A 16,987-nucleotide genomic window follows, 5' to 3' on the forward strand; every position below is an offset into this window, starting at 1 on the left:
CAGCCTGTAGTCTCCTGGGCATGCTGTCACCAAGCTTCATGAAAACCTCAACTTCAGTTTTTTTCCCCAGACTCGGTCTGAATAATTTGTGGACCCAAATTTGTATAAATTTTACCGGTAGTCCACTGTATGAAGAATTTTTGGGTATGATTTGTCACAGTTTACTTTATTTTGCTACCCTCACTTACATAAATGAACTATAGTGTCCTGCACCCACTAGTAAAAAAATATCAAAAATTATATCTAATCTCTCAATCATTTTTGGTTTCACTGTATATTCTTCGGTTATTTTCACACTTAATTATGCCCATTAAAATGTATTTTACAAGTTTTTGTTACTTTCACTGTTAATTTCTTTGCTCTCTGCTCTATGGTACATCATCTTTAATTTAATAGCATTAGAGCTGCTCCATTGCAGCGGCTTAGTACTGTAATCACGCACTTTGCTGTAATAATGCAGGCAACCACTCATTATAAATCTCGTAACTGTGATATTTTCAGAAATAGAAATTGCGTTTTTTCATCTGAAACAGGCGGCGATTTATATTCCAAAGCCACTCATAGCAAAACACGCGCAACTCTCTTTCTCTCTCTCTCCCTACCATTAAGAGAGAGAGAGATTTTGACATATCCGACCGAACTACAAACTTTCCAGTGATGTCTGTGAGAAAGATATATTCACTCGAGAAGCTCGCGCATCTGTGCCGCCGCGCGCTCAATCCATTCAGCATGCTTTGTTTATCAGCTCGCGAACATCAGCAATACAGGCGTTAATACTGAATGTTTAACATTATATTCATTACATACATATACTTCATAGTAGACATCCTTAACTCCTTTCTGCTGTCTGTTGTTGGTGTTTCTTTGTTTGGAAATGGCACTTATCACATGCTGTGTGGTATCGGCGTTTGGTATCGGGGCATTTTAACGAGTACGAGTACAGGAGACCAGTATCGGGCCCGATACCGATACCAGTATCGGCATCAGTGCATCCCTAACTGCAACCCTTGTTCTCTGGTCACAGGAAAATAATAATTCACCTAATTTCTTAAAAGAAGTTTGGACCTCAGCCCGGCATTATTTACAAAGACCATGTGTTCATGCTCTCTCCCTCTCATTCACACACACACACACAGACACACACAGACACACACACACACACACACACACATATGTTTGTACAGCTACTGTATTTTTGTGGGTACTTGCCACATACTTCTAATGTTTTATACTGACCTAACAATATTTTCTATCCACAAAATCTAAACCTACACCTCACAGAAAATGTTTTGCATTTTCAGATAAACATAATTTAGTAATTTTAATAATTTATCTCCGTCGTTGGACTGCCGACATTTGGTCCCCACAATGTAGGCAAAACCTGAGCCACACACACACCTTTCAATGACAAATTTGCTAACTTGTAATAATTGGTTTCCATTTTAACTGCACTAACAGAAGCAGGCACTATGTACTTAATAATAATAATAATAATAATAATAATAATAGTAATAATAACAGTGCTGTCAAACGATTAATCGCATCCCAAATGAAAGTTTTTGCTTACATAATATATGTATGTGTACTGTGTATATTTATTATGTATATATAAATACACACACATACAGTATATATTTAGAAAATATTTACATATTTTATATAAATATATTTAATATATAAACATAACATATTTTTCTTAAATATATACATGGATCTGTTTGTATTTATATATACATAATAAATATACACAGTATACATATATATTATGTAAATAAAAACTTATATTTTGGATGCAATTAATCGTGATTAATCATTTGACAGCACTAAATAATAATAATAATAATAATTTATATTTATTATAGTATATTTACACTTCTACTAGTACTGTTTAAATGGAAGCCAAGCATTACAAGTTAGCAGACAAGAATGTTTATTTGTTTGTTTGTTTATTGTTTGGTTGGCTATTTAATAATAATAAATAGCCAACCAAATAAAGAAACAATAAATAAATGAATAAACAAATAAACAAACAAACAAGTATGTTCTGATCCGCTAACTTGTAATAATTGGCTTCCATTTAAACAGTACTAGTAGAAGCATAAGAAGAAAAAGATATTATTATTATTATTAAATAACCAACCAAACAATAAATAAACAAACAAACAAATAAACACATTCTTGTCTGCTAACTTGTAATAATTGGCTTCCATTTAAACAGTAGGCCTACTAGTAGAAGCATACTTATACTATAATAAATACAAATATAAATATACAATTGGAATAACACATAGCATAAAAACGTGAGGACAAAGTGAGGTTCTAAAAACAATTGATGGATAGCAAGTATAGCACTCTGGGATGTCGCTCCCACAATGTACACAGAAAAAAAAGGAAAAGACTGAAAAAGTATTAAAGAGTATTTAAAAAAATAATAACATTCCATTAATTTTTTCTTTAGTTCAATATACAGTAGCAAAGAACAATTATGGATGTGAACTTTGAGAAAACTCGATTACACAACAACACACTTAAATCTTTTCGTAAAAGCACAACACAAATGAACAATTTCACGTGAATCTAATCTAGTCAAGGCATTTATGTTGGGTGCGTGTGATTAAACTGAAGAGCTGTTTTACTAGGGTTCTCCCACTGCTCGCAGTTATTCATAACACCCCTCATTAGAGTCCCAATCTTAGGACCCTCAAACAAGTGATTAATTAGACTGAAATCTGAGAATACTTAAAGTTTAATGCAATTTGATTGCTGCAGATTTAAGCAGCTGCTGCGGAGCACCTTGGTGTACATGTCAGTGAGCATGGTGATGAATCCAAATACTCAGAATCAGTGAGGGAAGTGCATTCTGCAGAAAACCGCCTGCAAAGAATGATGGGATGAATTACAATGGGCTGCTTATCAAGACCAATAAGTAACAAACAGGCAAGATTTCAACAGCCCACATCTGAAAAAGATCTAAGATGACAACACAAAAACAGATTCTCCGGTAATGAAAGTCTTTTACATATTAACCCAGAAAGCAGGTATAAAGATGTGGTCACATTTACCAATTATTGCGGACAAAATTGCCATTTCAACTAGGGATGCTCCGATCCGCCTTTTTCGCTTCCGATACCGATTCCGATACCTAGGGTTCAGTATTGGCCGATACCGATTCCGATCCGATACCAGTGAAGTTTTTTTTCCCTCATTTAAATAAATGTAAAATGTATATATCTCTGTGTGTGGAACTGATATTCATTATTTCACAATCTACTAGATACAGACTACTTCATTATAAAGAAAAATAAAAAATATTAGACATCATTTAGTCGCCCAGAGTGAAGATTTAGTCGCATATGTGAGTGATTTACTCGCAATATAGAGGGTTGACAGTCTATGAGCACGAAGCGCTTACAATGTGCGCACATTAAGAGCGTCATGTTAAAAACTGCAAAGCACAAAGTGAAGAGAAATGGATGCGTAGTGTATTATATCTGTGCAACAGTTATTGAGCCTTTCTTTTAACAGTTTTAAATTTCAGTTACTGTGCACGTTAAAAACTATTTATAGTCTTTTCTACGCCCGTGTTTTGTTCTCACAGACACCCGTTAGCAAGTAACAAAACATTAAACTCCGGCAAGAAGATAAAGTCCTTTTTGTAAAATCATAGACATGTATTTACAAATCAAGTATAATGGGAACACAGAATGATCTTGGATAGAGCTTTACCGAGCTGACTGCTGTAACCGAATGCGACGAATGACTGACAGCCACAGCGGAGAAAAGAGTTTGTGTGAACTTTAATGTAAGGACTTAAATATTCATATGTAGCTCACATTAAGCTATCCTATGGCTTCAGAAGTAACACAGAATAATTCGCACAATCGGGAAAAAATTAAATAAAATCTTGGATTTGGATCGTCTCTCTCTGACCGATACCCGATCCGAGAAAAATGGCACTATCGGAGCCGATACCCGATATGAATATCGGATCGGCGCATCCCTAATTTCAACATGAATTCACTGTCACAGTCTTCAGCTGGTGCACACTAGATGGCCACCAGAGGACACTGTGTCTTTTGTGTGAGCACATGGCTTGTTGTGTGTTTGTTTGTGCCATGCGCTCTCCGGTCTATTGTCTGACCCCGCCCATCTGGTTACCTCATTATTGTTTCAGTGGTTCCACCTTTGTCTCCCTCATTACCTGCCCTACTTAGCCTACCAGTGTTTGCTGTCCTGTGCTGGTTCGTTACTATTCGTATGTATATGTTGGATGTACCTGTGTTGCTCTGTGCCGTACCGTGCCGTGCCCTGTCCTGTCCTGGCCTGCCTGCCTGTTTTTCCCCCTCGGGGTTGTTTTTGTTGTTGTTTTGTTTTATTTTATTAATAAAGAGCCCATACTTCCTGCATTTGAGTCCTCGCCTCATCTCGCCACATGCACCATGATAGAACGAACAAGCCAAAATGAGGACTCAGTAGAAGAAGGCCTCACACCATCCACCAGCCTCTAATGTCTACAGCCCCCTCTACCAATGAATGCTCCAGCTCGAAGCCTTGAGCTCCCTCCCCCAACGAGAAACTGAGCTGAGTGAGTTTTCCTTGGAGTTCAGGAGAGCTGGATTATAACTGGATTATAACGATACGGCTCTCAAGGATTTATTTAACTACGCCCTTGATGAGCCCATTAGTCATTGGAGGATGTTAGGGTTGGAACATTTGTCCTTTGAGGGGTTTGTGGAGTTTCTTGTTCGCAGTGGGAGGCAGTCAGCACTGCAGGTGCCTTCTTATGTGGTGCCTGTTCACAACATGGCAGACTACAGAGACTCGTCCCATCATGGCCGATGCACCACAGCCTCTTCACAAGATGGCTGCCAATCCAGAGCCTCTCCGCATGATGGCCACCACGACAGAGTCTCCAGCTATCATGAGTGCTACGCCTAAGGCTTCAGCCATCATGGTTACCATGTCAGTGTTTCCGGGTGTCATGAGTGTGCCGCTTGAAGCCATTAAGGTGGGCCCAAGACTTTTGAGGCTGGCTTCCAGTTTGGCGGACCCACCGCTGATGTCAGTGTGAGCAGCTGTAATCTCTGCGGTGGTAATAAGTCCGGTGGTCTGTAGTCTGGTGGTTTCAAGTCCGGTGGTCCTGGAGGACCTGACTCTGGTGGTCCCAAGTCCCATGGTCCTGGAGGACCCAACTCTCGTGGTCCCAAGTCCCATGGTCCTGGAGGACCCGACTCTGGTGGTCCCAAGTTCCATGGTCCTGGAGGACCTGACTCTGGTGGTCCCAAGTCTCATGGTCCTGGAGGACCCAACTCTCGTGGTCCCAAGTCCCATGGTCCTGGAGGACCCGACTCTGGTGGTCCCAAGTCCGGTGGTCCTGGTGGACCTGACTCCGGTGGTCCCAAGTCCGATGGTCCCAGAGGCCCCTGAGCCACCTGCTCCAGATCAGCCTACCACAGAACAACCCACTCTCACTGCTACTGCCATGAGGGCCATCATTGTGCAGCCCGCTCTCCTTGTTTCGGCCATGGAGGCTGCCACAGAGCCGCTCGCTCTCACTGCTGTTGCCATAGAGGCCGTCACTGAGCAACCTGCTCTCCTTGTCTCGGCCACAGAGACCACTACAGAGCCACCCAATTTCTCTGCTGTTGCCTTAGTCAAGAAGGCCATCTTCACTTTTCACCTTAGGGCTGTTCTGTGTGCATGGGCCACTTTAAAGTTCACTCCAGCTTCCCAGGAGCCTGCCTCAGAGTCCACTCATGAACCCGCTCTAGTCCGGGAGCCCTCAGAGTTCACTCCAGAGCCTGCTTCAGTCCAGGAGCCTTCAGAGTCCACTCCAGAGCCCGCTCAAGTCCGGGAGCCTTCAGAGTCCACTCATGAACCCACCCGCTCCAGTCCGGGAGCCTTCAGAGTAGGGCTGGGCGATATGGGCAAAAATTCATATCTCTGTATTTTTTGCCCGATTTGCAATATACAGTATATATCTCGGTATTTTCGTTTTTGTATTTTAAAAATCTGTATTTAATAAATATATATATATATATATATATATGACTTATCGCCCAATGTTGTCCAACAAAACAATACACATTAAAGACTATGAAAGCAAATAAAGTGAATGTAACCATGTAGTCCTTTATATTATGTGCAAAAAATTGTTCAAATCACATTGCATTCTAACATTGTAACATTGCAATCTAAAAACCAAAATAAGGCTTTTAAAGCAGAAGTTAAATTCACTAAACTAAAAATGAAAATAAATGAGAACAAAAGCACAGAGTTGTGTTAGGCTATTTTGATTACCCCATTACAATCACTTTACAGTCAGTGATAACATAAAAATAGACTTACTTGTAGGTTTAAAATTCTACATGTCACATTTATTGTACTACTACAAATATTTCAGTGAAATGTATATTTTAGTCAGAATTATTGCTCTCCTATTATATATATACAGTATATATATATATAAATATATATATATATCCTAAATATTTCCATGACTTTCTAACATTTACAGATGGAGAATATACCTGTGAAATGTAAGTTATGCATTCAGGAAGACAGCACATCTCAAACACATTAAACAGCGTGAGTAGCCTAGTGTCTCTGTCAGAGGCACATGACGGGCCGAGACGCTTAAACTAATATGTGAAACGAAACTATAAACTATGTCTTACCAATTTTTAAAGGCCTTAATATGAAGCTTGTCACATGTTTCTCCGCTGCAGCTCAGTCTGTGTCCTCCGCTATATTTTCAGATGCGCTCGTATCAAACTACTGTATATCGATATAAACGGTATTGCCTCATATCGAATCGCTTATAAAGAAAATATCGATATATCGTACAAAATCGATATACCGCCCAGCCCAACTTCAGAGTCCACTCATGAACCCACTCCAGTCCAGGAGCCCTCAGACTCCACTCCAGAGCCCGCTCCAGACCGCGAACCCTCAGAGTCCACTCCAGAGCCCGCTCCATTACAGGAGCCTTCAGAGCCTGTTCCAGTTCCTCCAGAGGTGGCGGCATCCACTTCAGCTCCTCTCAAGTGGTGGTTCTCTTCTCTGCCTGCTCCACCCTGGTGGGCTTCAGCTCCCCCTGCTCCACCCTGGTTCCATGATATACCTCTGGCTCCAGGTCCTCTTCCGCTACACGGGCCTGGCTCGCCGTCCCTCCCCCTGTTCCACCTCCCTCCTGGATTCCTTTGACAGTTGGTGGAGTGTCTGGAATCAGCCCCTTAAGGAGGGGGTTATGTCACAGTCTTCAGCTGGTGTGCAGTAGATGGCCACCAGAGGACACTGTGTCTTTTGTGTGAGCACATGGCTTGTTGTGTGTTTGTTTGTGCCATGTGCTCTCCTGTCTATTGTCTGACCCTGCCCATCTTGTTACCTCATTATTGTTTCAGTGGTTCCACCTGTGTCTCCCTCATTACCTGCCCTACTCAGTCTCCCAGTGTTTGCTGTCCTGTGCTTGTTCGTTACTATACGTATGTACGTGTGTTGGATGTACCTGCGCTCTGTGCCGTGCCCTTTCCTGTCCTGCCTGCCTGTTTTTCCTTCCTCTGGGTAGTTTTTGTTGTTGTTTTGTTTTATTTTATTAATAAAGAGCCCATATTTCCTGCATTTGAGTCCTCGCCTCATCTCTCCACCTGCACCGTGACATTAACGCAATCTGCATATTCACTTGAATTTTCACATGTTTTTGTCATTATTATTAGGTTTTTCAAAATTTGTGTATATATATATATATATATATATATATATATATATATATATACACATAATAATTTGTTACATTTATATAGCGCATTTCTAGGCACTCAAAGCACTTTACATTGTGAGGGGGATCTCCTCATCCACCACCGGTGTGCAGCATTCACCTGGATGATGCGATAGCAGCCATAGTGTGCCAGAACGCCCACCACACTTATTGGTGGAGAGGAGACAGAGTGATGAAGCCAATCAGTAGATATGGGGATTGTTAGGAGGCAATGATGGTCAGAGGTCAATGGGCAAATTTGGCCATGATGCTGAGGTCACACCTCTACTCTTTTCGGAAGACATTCTGGGATTTTTAATGACCACAGAGAGCCAGGACCTCGGTTTAACGTCTCATCTGAAGAACGGTACTTTTTGACAGTATGGTGTCCCCATCACTATACTGGGGCACTAGGACCCACACAGACCACTGGGTGAGCACCCCCTGCTGGCCTCACTAGCACTTATTCAAGCAGCAACCTATTTTTATCAGGAGGTTTCCCATCCAGGTACTGACCAGGCTCAGCCCTGCTTAGCTTCAGTGGGCGACCAGGCTTGGGCTACAGGATGATATGGCTGCTGATAATATACAACAGTTCTTTCTGGTCCTCGAATCTGATTGGCTGATAAGAGTGCGATATTAGAGTGATATCAGAATTCCAACAGCCGTTTCACTACTTGTAATTGTATCACTCCGCTTGCGGTACTTCTTACAGTGAGTGTCATGGCAGATGCCCAAATCCAGTATCATTTATAAATATTACAGTGTTTGTGTAACAGAATGCAGTTTTTAGAGGTTTTCAGGTGAGAACGTACTTGTTTTTAGTTCAAATATGCAGTTTGTTAAGATTATTATTTGAAAATTTGCTTCGACTTTTTCGGCCGTTCTGCGCTCATGAAGCCGCCAGAGAGTGCCTCACCTTGGCCAGATCTTCTGGAATTTACCTCTGGCTCTGATGTCTCTGTAGTGTTTAAACATGAGATGTAATTTGTTTTGGGTAAATCTAACAGGCAGTTCTTGGTCTCATTAATCTATTATTTGTTTCAGAGAAGATAGTTATGGCATTCAATTAAATGCTGTAAATCAGAGCGCTGCCTTTGTACTTTGACTGAATTGCCTAGCAACTTTTTTGATGGCTTTTTTGATATATGATTTCCGCAATGAATGAATGGCGGATGGCGTGGCACACTGTTTTGTTTACACATACTAAAGCGCAGATGACGCTCGCGGTGTTTTCAGCTTCTGGCGTCTTACTATATGATGATATGAACACGAATGTCATCTCCAGCTGCTCTGAGAGTCACTTCATTAGCATTTTACCATTTCATTTGAGAAAACTACCGTCATATCACATACGCAGCAGCTGCAAGTTCTTCACGACAACCCGTCAAAATAAAAGTTTAGTTTAACGTTAAGAAACTGTCAGAATATATTACTATTTAGCAGTCTTAAGAATCAATGCTACTACTGCTAATAATAATTAATAAATCTTTATTTTTAAAGGAATAATCACATCTGTTTTCTTTTTAATTTTAACAGTAAACCTCTGTTGTGCAGCACTTTGTTTGCCAAAAAATAAAAGGGTTTAATTTTCATTTGATTAGGATAAATTCAATTAATATTTTATGCCTTCATCTGATTACCAGAAAAATTAAGAACATTTTATAGGGCCCTATTATTGTTTAAAAATGACCCATACAAAAAATAAGTATAGGTTTAAAATACAGGCATGTGGCTTAATTTCTTTTTATTAATTCACCATTTGTAAACTGATGTTTACTGTTTAGAAATATCAATATTATTAGAAATATCAATAGCATTTGTATTAAAACTATATTCACTGAATGTAATAAAAAAAATCGAGAACCGAATGGAATCGAGAGCTTGCGAATCGAAATCAAATCGAATCGGGACATCTGAATCGATATCCAGCCCTAGAAGCAACCCAACGTTCCTTCGTTACTAGTTCTAAAGTGACGTTTTAGAATTAGTAACAGAGGCTTGGGCTCAGCTGTTGAACTGTCAAACTTTGATTTGAATCCGTAGTGGAAGGAAGTAGTTCTGCACAGAAGAGGGCTTTTAAAGACACTCCGTTGTTATTTTATGTATTTACACACTCGTGCCATCAAACTGTTGTATAAACGCAATATCACACTCGTAAACAGCAAAAGAATGTTCTGAACATGCCTTATCTAATGGAGCTTAAATAAAAACAGCGAATAGGAGCTCTTATCATCTGCTGTGCCATTTATTGTTTTAACACCATGTATGATATTTTCTCACACACATACATCTGCTTATCTCTCAGTATGAGAAAACTTTTTCCTCCTTTAGTTTTAAAACAGACCGATTTGAGGCACAGCGCGAGTTTGCAAGCATCATTACAGTGTAAACTGATGGACATATAGACATAGCTACAGAATCATACCTATTAAAACTAATAAATACAGTAATATTCCCTCCTCACTTCGGAAAATGTAGGCTTCCTCACAGACGAGCACACACATCAACATATCTCCGCATTAGAAGCGTTTATTAGACGGGGGAAGGGCAGGGTCTCAAAATTAATTAATATATATATATATATATATATATATATATATATACACACACCTTTATATATATATATATCATCCCTTTAATCGCCGACGCTAAAGTGCCCTTTTGGTCCGGTCTATGTGCCCCCGGACCGCGATTTCTCCTGAATTCTTTTTTATTAAAATTTAATTTCAGTTATTGTTTTAGTACATCAAGCTAAACCAAATCAAAATGAGAAATTTTGCCTTGGCAACTTGACCCAGAGAAAACTGCTTGGTTTGAAAGTGACTTCTATGTGAGTTTTCTACTCTTTTGACAATAGACAGTGGGTTTTTATTACAACTGGTGTGGCACTTTGAGGCCCCCCAGAACACGAATGCAAACAGGCCGAGGGACAAACAACCCCCTCCCACCCCCCACCCCAGAACGGGAATGCAAAGCTAATCAGCTAAGGACGGCTCTGTGTGTACATTAGGGGTGCAACGGTTCAACTTACTCACGGTTCGGTTTGTATCACGGTTTTAGAGTCACAGTTTCGGTATGGTATGTGCTATGTTTAGGGAAAAAACTATATTGTCAAATAAAAATAAAGAAAATAAGAACAAATAATCTAACTACAAGCAACAGCGCAAATAAATAAACAGTGAAAAAAGATACAAATAAAATAAACAATGCTTTTCAGTTTTTTTTAGGTAGGTCTAACATTGTTTTTAGGTATAGAAATTGAATAAATCAAATGTAAAATAACATTGCATATTTGACTGTATAAATTAAAGATTCATCCTTATTAAAGTTACAAAAGTTATTCAATCAAGAGCAGTGAGAGATTTCCGTGTTGTTGCTGTTTGATTAACATTAAGAAAGTGCTGTCACTTTAAGAGAACGCACTGATCCAGTGCACTGATACTGTACGTTCAGCCGACTATGTCTGCTAGGATACTCACCAAGACGGGCATTTTGACACAATTTTTGTGTGAATTTGTCCAGTTAAACACAATACTTCACAGAGAGCTTAATATTTGCGTGCGTTCTGAGACGCGGGTTCACGCGCTTCAGATGAGCGACCACACAGATCTTCTCACTGCGTGCGCGAGTTCACATCTTCTGGCTCGTTAATATTTAAACTGGCAAGGCTTAAATGAGTTTAGTTTAAACACAGATAGCAATGTGTGATGTTCAGGTCTCACCTGCGCTATCAACACGTGATGATGGCATAAATGACAGTTATTCCAGCATAAAGCACTCTCATTGATTAAAGAGTGACTGGTTTGTCCACGCATTGCTTTTTTTCTCTCTCATCGCTCTTGTTGTAATGTATTGGGAAGCCAGAATTTGTATCCATCAACAGAAACATGCATTAGCCGAACTCTAACAAACCATATTACAGATGCATTGTCAGATTTAAGTTGAACCGCGGTCCTAGTGTATCCCGAACCGTGTGTGGATAACGGTACGGTTAGATTTTTTACTGAGAACCATTGCACCCCTAGTGTACATATAGCGGATAAGTTTCAGTTGGCATTCACAGGCCCTACACAATACACAGGCAATACACTTCCTATACTTTTTTCGAGGATGAGCCTGGAGAGGAACCGGCATTATGGAGGGTTTTTAAAGGCCAAAGCTGTGACCCACACTGCCTCCACAGGACGTCCACACGCCAGAACGCTTCATAAGGAGGTCAGCTTCATTTACAACTGAAATAAACATCCACTGCCGAGATCTCCATCATTTTGAAGATCCGGCGAGAAGATAAGCAGAACGAGCAGCTTTGATAGGAATGCACCAGTCCATAACGCGGGGTAACACGAAAGTCCCGACTCCACCAGCGGTGAGGGGATTGGCTGGCGCACCGCGCTAACAGAGGGCACGGATTCAATCCTCCGCTCTGAGGACTTGGGTAGAACATTTGGCACCATTTTCCTCTGACTGAGAACCTGCAACATGATTTAACTCCTCCTGTGAGTATTTTCCCACTGGAAGATTTTAAAATACCAGCCTATCAAGCGTTAAGTTCTAGTCACATGGGCAGCACCGACTGCGGCACAGATATGCAGACAGGCTCAATATTCGGGGTCCTTTCGGGTCGCGCCGTAGGCGGCAGCCAGCAGCCTCCTCTATTCCGAATGATCTTTTCAGGATTTGCTATTAGGGTCTGAGGGAAAGCAGCGAGAAAAAATGCCTATCTCTGCTCACTTCTAAAATTGAGTCAATATGAAAATCAGAGAAGTGTTTGAGCGCGGCTGGCCTCTGAATACGTCTCTCTCTCATATACGCACATTCGGTCCAAATCGAAAATTGCAGCAGTAGCGTTTCTCCTCATATCAGCCTTTTCTCATGATATCAGCACATTCAAAAGAAGCTTCAAACTGTTCTGCACTGCCTTCTTCGGTTTTTATACAATTTGCAGATAATATTACACATAAACCTGAATAATTAATGGACATCAAATTCAAAGACAGCATTGGCTTTAAGTCTTTAAGTAAACACAATGCGCAGTCACAGCAAATAAATGACAATGACTGCCACAGAAATCATCTCCCATGCTTATATTTTTAGAAACAAATATTTAAAAGTAGAGCGTTGACAGATAGGTTAGACTGTCTTAATGAGCTGTCAGATTTCATATCGTAATACATTTGCACTTGCTCTGGTAACTGGCTTCCATATAATTCAGAATTTCACAAACAACGAAAGGTTTAAAAATAAACACCCTACGAATTGCATAATTCATAGATGTATCTATAAAGAGACTAATCTCAATTGAACGCGGTGAAGCAGACGTGAAGGGCAAAATTAGCTTGTCTTATCTGCGTCATCGGACCTGCACAAAAATATAAAAAAGTTTGGCGTCTCGAGACTAGAAGTTGTTAGACGAATCTCAAACATATTGTGACTCTTTTGAGGAATTAAGAGTTTGTGATTAATTTACCAGCAATCAGAGCCTTTTAATGGAGAAAATTAAGTCAGTGGATAAATCCCTCTGGCAACATGGTGGGTTTGGCTCCTTCCATGCCATGTCTTCCTCTAGTGGGATTACAAACGCTAATGAAAGTGTGATAAAGATGACTAATACCTCTTTTTTCCCTCTTTCCCTCTCTAAAAGCGGCAAAATATCTGAGTCATCGGGTTATAATACCGGATTAGTAGTAATGACACTTATTTTTCTCATTGAAGCGCATGTATATTGATGCTGAGCCTTTTTATCTGGTGAAACGTTGCGCTTTGAAAAACTGGATCTTTCCATCAAAACATAAGGTTTGTCTACAGAATCTGAAGCCAGTGTTATGACAAGGACAGCAGGCCAGTGTGATCATATTGCAAGGACAGCTGTGGTCAGAAGAGACCAATTAGATAATAAGCAGCGAACTCTTTCGGGCTCTTTGAACGATATGATGTAATCAAGCAAAAGTTTCACAGTCGGTTGAGCCTGTCAGTAATTCATGGTGCATAATTTGAGTCTGCCACACTATTTGAATGTTTTAGGTCTGCTGCAGTTCAAAAAGTCATCACCCATCGGGACGCATTTATAATTGCGTGTGTTTCAGACTTTCTCCGGCCAGCTTTCTGACTTTAGGCTTTTGATCAGAATCAAAGACAATCCGAATGACTAAACTAGCGGGCAATGCACATTCGGACATAAGTCTCAGAAATGTAAATGATGTTTCATTGTTTATTTTTCAACTTTAGTGTGCAGTGCCTTTTTTAGAACTCAGTGAATCCCATGAAGATCGCTGAAGATTAAAGGAATAAATCAGCCTAGAAATGAAAAACCAATCATTAATTTAATATATACTGATATAAAAACTGGAATATGGAGACTGGCTCATGTGAACTACTTTACATTTATTTAACTTTTTAAAAAACTTTTTTTAGTTCATTTTGGAGCTTATCAGTTGGGACGGCCAATCTCTTTCTAGGGTTGGGTACCGAAACCCGGTACCAATATGGCACCGGTACCTACGTAACCGGTATGTACTAGAACCGAATCAGAATGCAGATTTCGGTGCCTCATTTCGGTGCCATGCCTGAGCGATCTATTGAAATATTTGTCCTCTGGTTCTCCGAAACGGATGTAAGAAGCATCATCACCGGCACCGCACATGAAAAAACATTCCCGACTGAGAAAATGCACGTGAACTCAAGTCAGAAAGCTCTAATAATACAAATCCAACACATCTTTGTAGTAACACTAGTGTCCATGTTGTTTCCACATGCCGACTTAAAAGCACAACTCGGGAAATGAGAGCATCCGAGGAGTGTGTGAATGCAATAATTACACTTGCTCTGATGGCAGCAGGTAGCCTTCCGTTAACTAAGCTAAACATGCTTAAATTAAAATGCCTAAAGCTAAACCTCCCTTGTATTAACATTTCTAAACTTGTTGTCCAACAAAAGAGAATATTATAACCTTTTTACTCCACATCACCAGTCAAATACTTACTTTTGTGATCTGATGTGGCTTCCACCGGAACCGTTTTAAAAGTATCGATTTGGCACCGGTATCGAAAAAAATCTAAATGATACCCAACCCTATCTCTTTCATAGTGTGGAAAAGAGCAGCCAGAACATTCTGCTGAACTTCTCATTTTGTGTTCCACAGAACAAAGAATGTCAACATGAGTAAATATTGACATGTAAAAGTAAATTTTTGTGTAAACAATCCCATTAAATCCCAACACACTCATTGCTAGAAAGTGCTGGCAGCGTTATTTTAGATTTTATTTTTATATACTATTACAATACTTATTAATAGTTTTAGGTTACACTTTATTTTAAGGTGTCCTTGTTACAGTGTAATTATAAATTTAATATGGAGTAATATTGATTAACTACATGCACTTACTATATGGTTAGGGTTAGGGTTAGGGTTTGGCTTAGGGTTACTTGCATGTAATTATGCATACTTTTTTGTTATTATAATAGTAAGTGCATGTAACGTGTAACAAGGACACCTTAAAATAAAGTATGACCTTTTTTAGTAAAAATGAGTGTTTACTATTGTCATTTTGCATTATTGACACTATTTTCCTAATTAATGCTGTTCAGTTGCTTTGTCACAATCTGTATTGTTAAAAGCGCTATATAAATAAAGGTGACTTGACTTGACTTTTTTATAATTTATTTCAAGTTTTTAGTATTTTACTTGCTTTTGGACAAACTATGGGTCACAGGAGGGGTGGGATGTTGATCAGTACTGGCTTGGGATGGGCGTCATCACGCATCTCAACCAATGAGAGCATTTGGGATGGGCCTAAGACTGCAGCAGTGCTCACATGAAAACTCCTGATAAAATTATTTAGGCTAAACATCAACATTCACAAACCACTGTTCACTGTTATTTTTAACAGAAAAGAATGCAACGTGCTCGCAATCACGACTTCATAAGTGGGAAATAGGAAGTTTCCGATAGCACATGAAGACAGCAGAGAAGCGCTCTCGCTCAGCACAGTGGAGTGCATCGTTTTGTTAACTTTGTGGTTTATTATTTTGAGTCGTTTGGGACGCGGTAACACACGGCCCTCTCACAATATATTGTTTTACAGATCTATCACTTTTGCCCCTCAGAAATGTTAACGCAGTCATGCTGCACATAACAGAAGTTCCGCGCTCCGGCGCGATTAGCGCTCACACTAGTGTACATGCATACTGTGCCCGAGCGCAAATGAACCGTGTTCTGGCCCACCTCTTCCAACCGAGCCAGGGACGGCTAAATGAACCGCGCATGGAGCGATCAAACTAGTCAAAGGAACAGGGCTTTGGGCACAGTTAAGATTGCCTAGTGTGAGTTCACCCTTACTCTTCTTCATCCCGCATCCTGCACACACGAGTCTCTACCCGCCAGCACCCACACTCGCCCATCACGTGTTGTCCCGCGCCGCACTCTCCTGCATCCTGCACACACGGTCTCTACTCGGAAAGTGCCTGTTATAATGTTATGATGGAGGCTCTGGACTCTGAGCATAAGTTGTTTTTCTATAACAAACTATAAAATATTTTCTATAAAAACATTAATGGCCTGGCAGTGGCAAATGTTTTTGGTTTTATATTTAATTTGATTTATTTTATTTTTTCATCTAATACTGTACATTTTATATTAAATCTTCATTATTTAAATCTTTTATTTCAGCTTTGTTTCAATTAACAAAAGCAATATATAATAGTTTTAGCTGAAAATAACAATGTTGTTAATAGGGCTGCAGCAAACAATTATTTTGATAATCGATTAATCTAACGATTATTAAAACGATTAATCGGCTGATCATCTATTATTTCGCTGATTAATCAGTAGACATTTATTGATTATTCAGCTTTTACAATTAGTTAAAATATTGAGTTATACATATTCTAACAAATAAATGAATGTAATCACTTCAGCTTTTGAAAGTCATATTATGTAATTACAGTTATACAATTAATTTATACAAATAAATATATTTGGCACACAAAATGAGATGGCAGAGAAACCTTTAGTGCTTTTCTATAGTATTAAGTCTCAAATGTCAACTATACATCGGATTGGTTTCTTCTTTAAATTATAAAAAAGTAAAAATATGAATGGCATTATTATTATAATGTTATACTAAAACTAAAATTTAAATAATGGGAAAACCCCTTAAGATAACATGTAGAAAGAAAAAAACGCATCTTAAGCACGCAGAATAGCATAAGTGGACTTTGAACGATTAATTG

The sequence above is a fragment of the Sinocyclocheilus grahami genome, unplaced genomic scaffold (assembly GCF_001515645.1).
Source record: "Sinocyclocheilus grahami isolate Dianchi unplaced genomic scaffold, SAMN03320097.WGS_v1.1 scaffold79.1, whole genome shotgun sequence".
Taxonomy (NCBI): domain Eukaryota; kingdom Metazoa; phylum Chordata; class Actinopteri; order Cypriniformes; family Cyprinidae; genus Sinocyclocheilus; species Sinocyclocheilus grahami.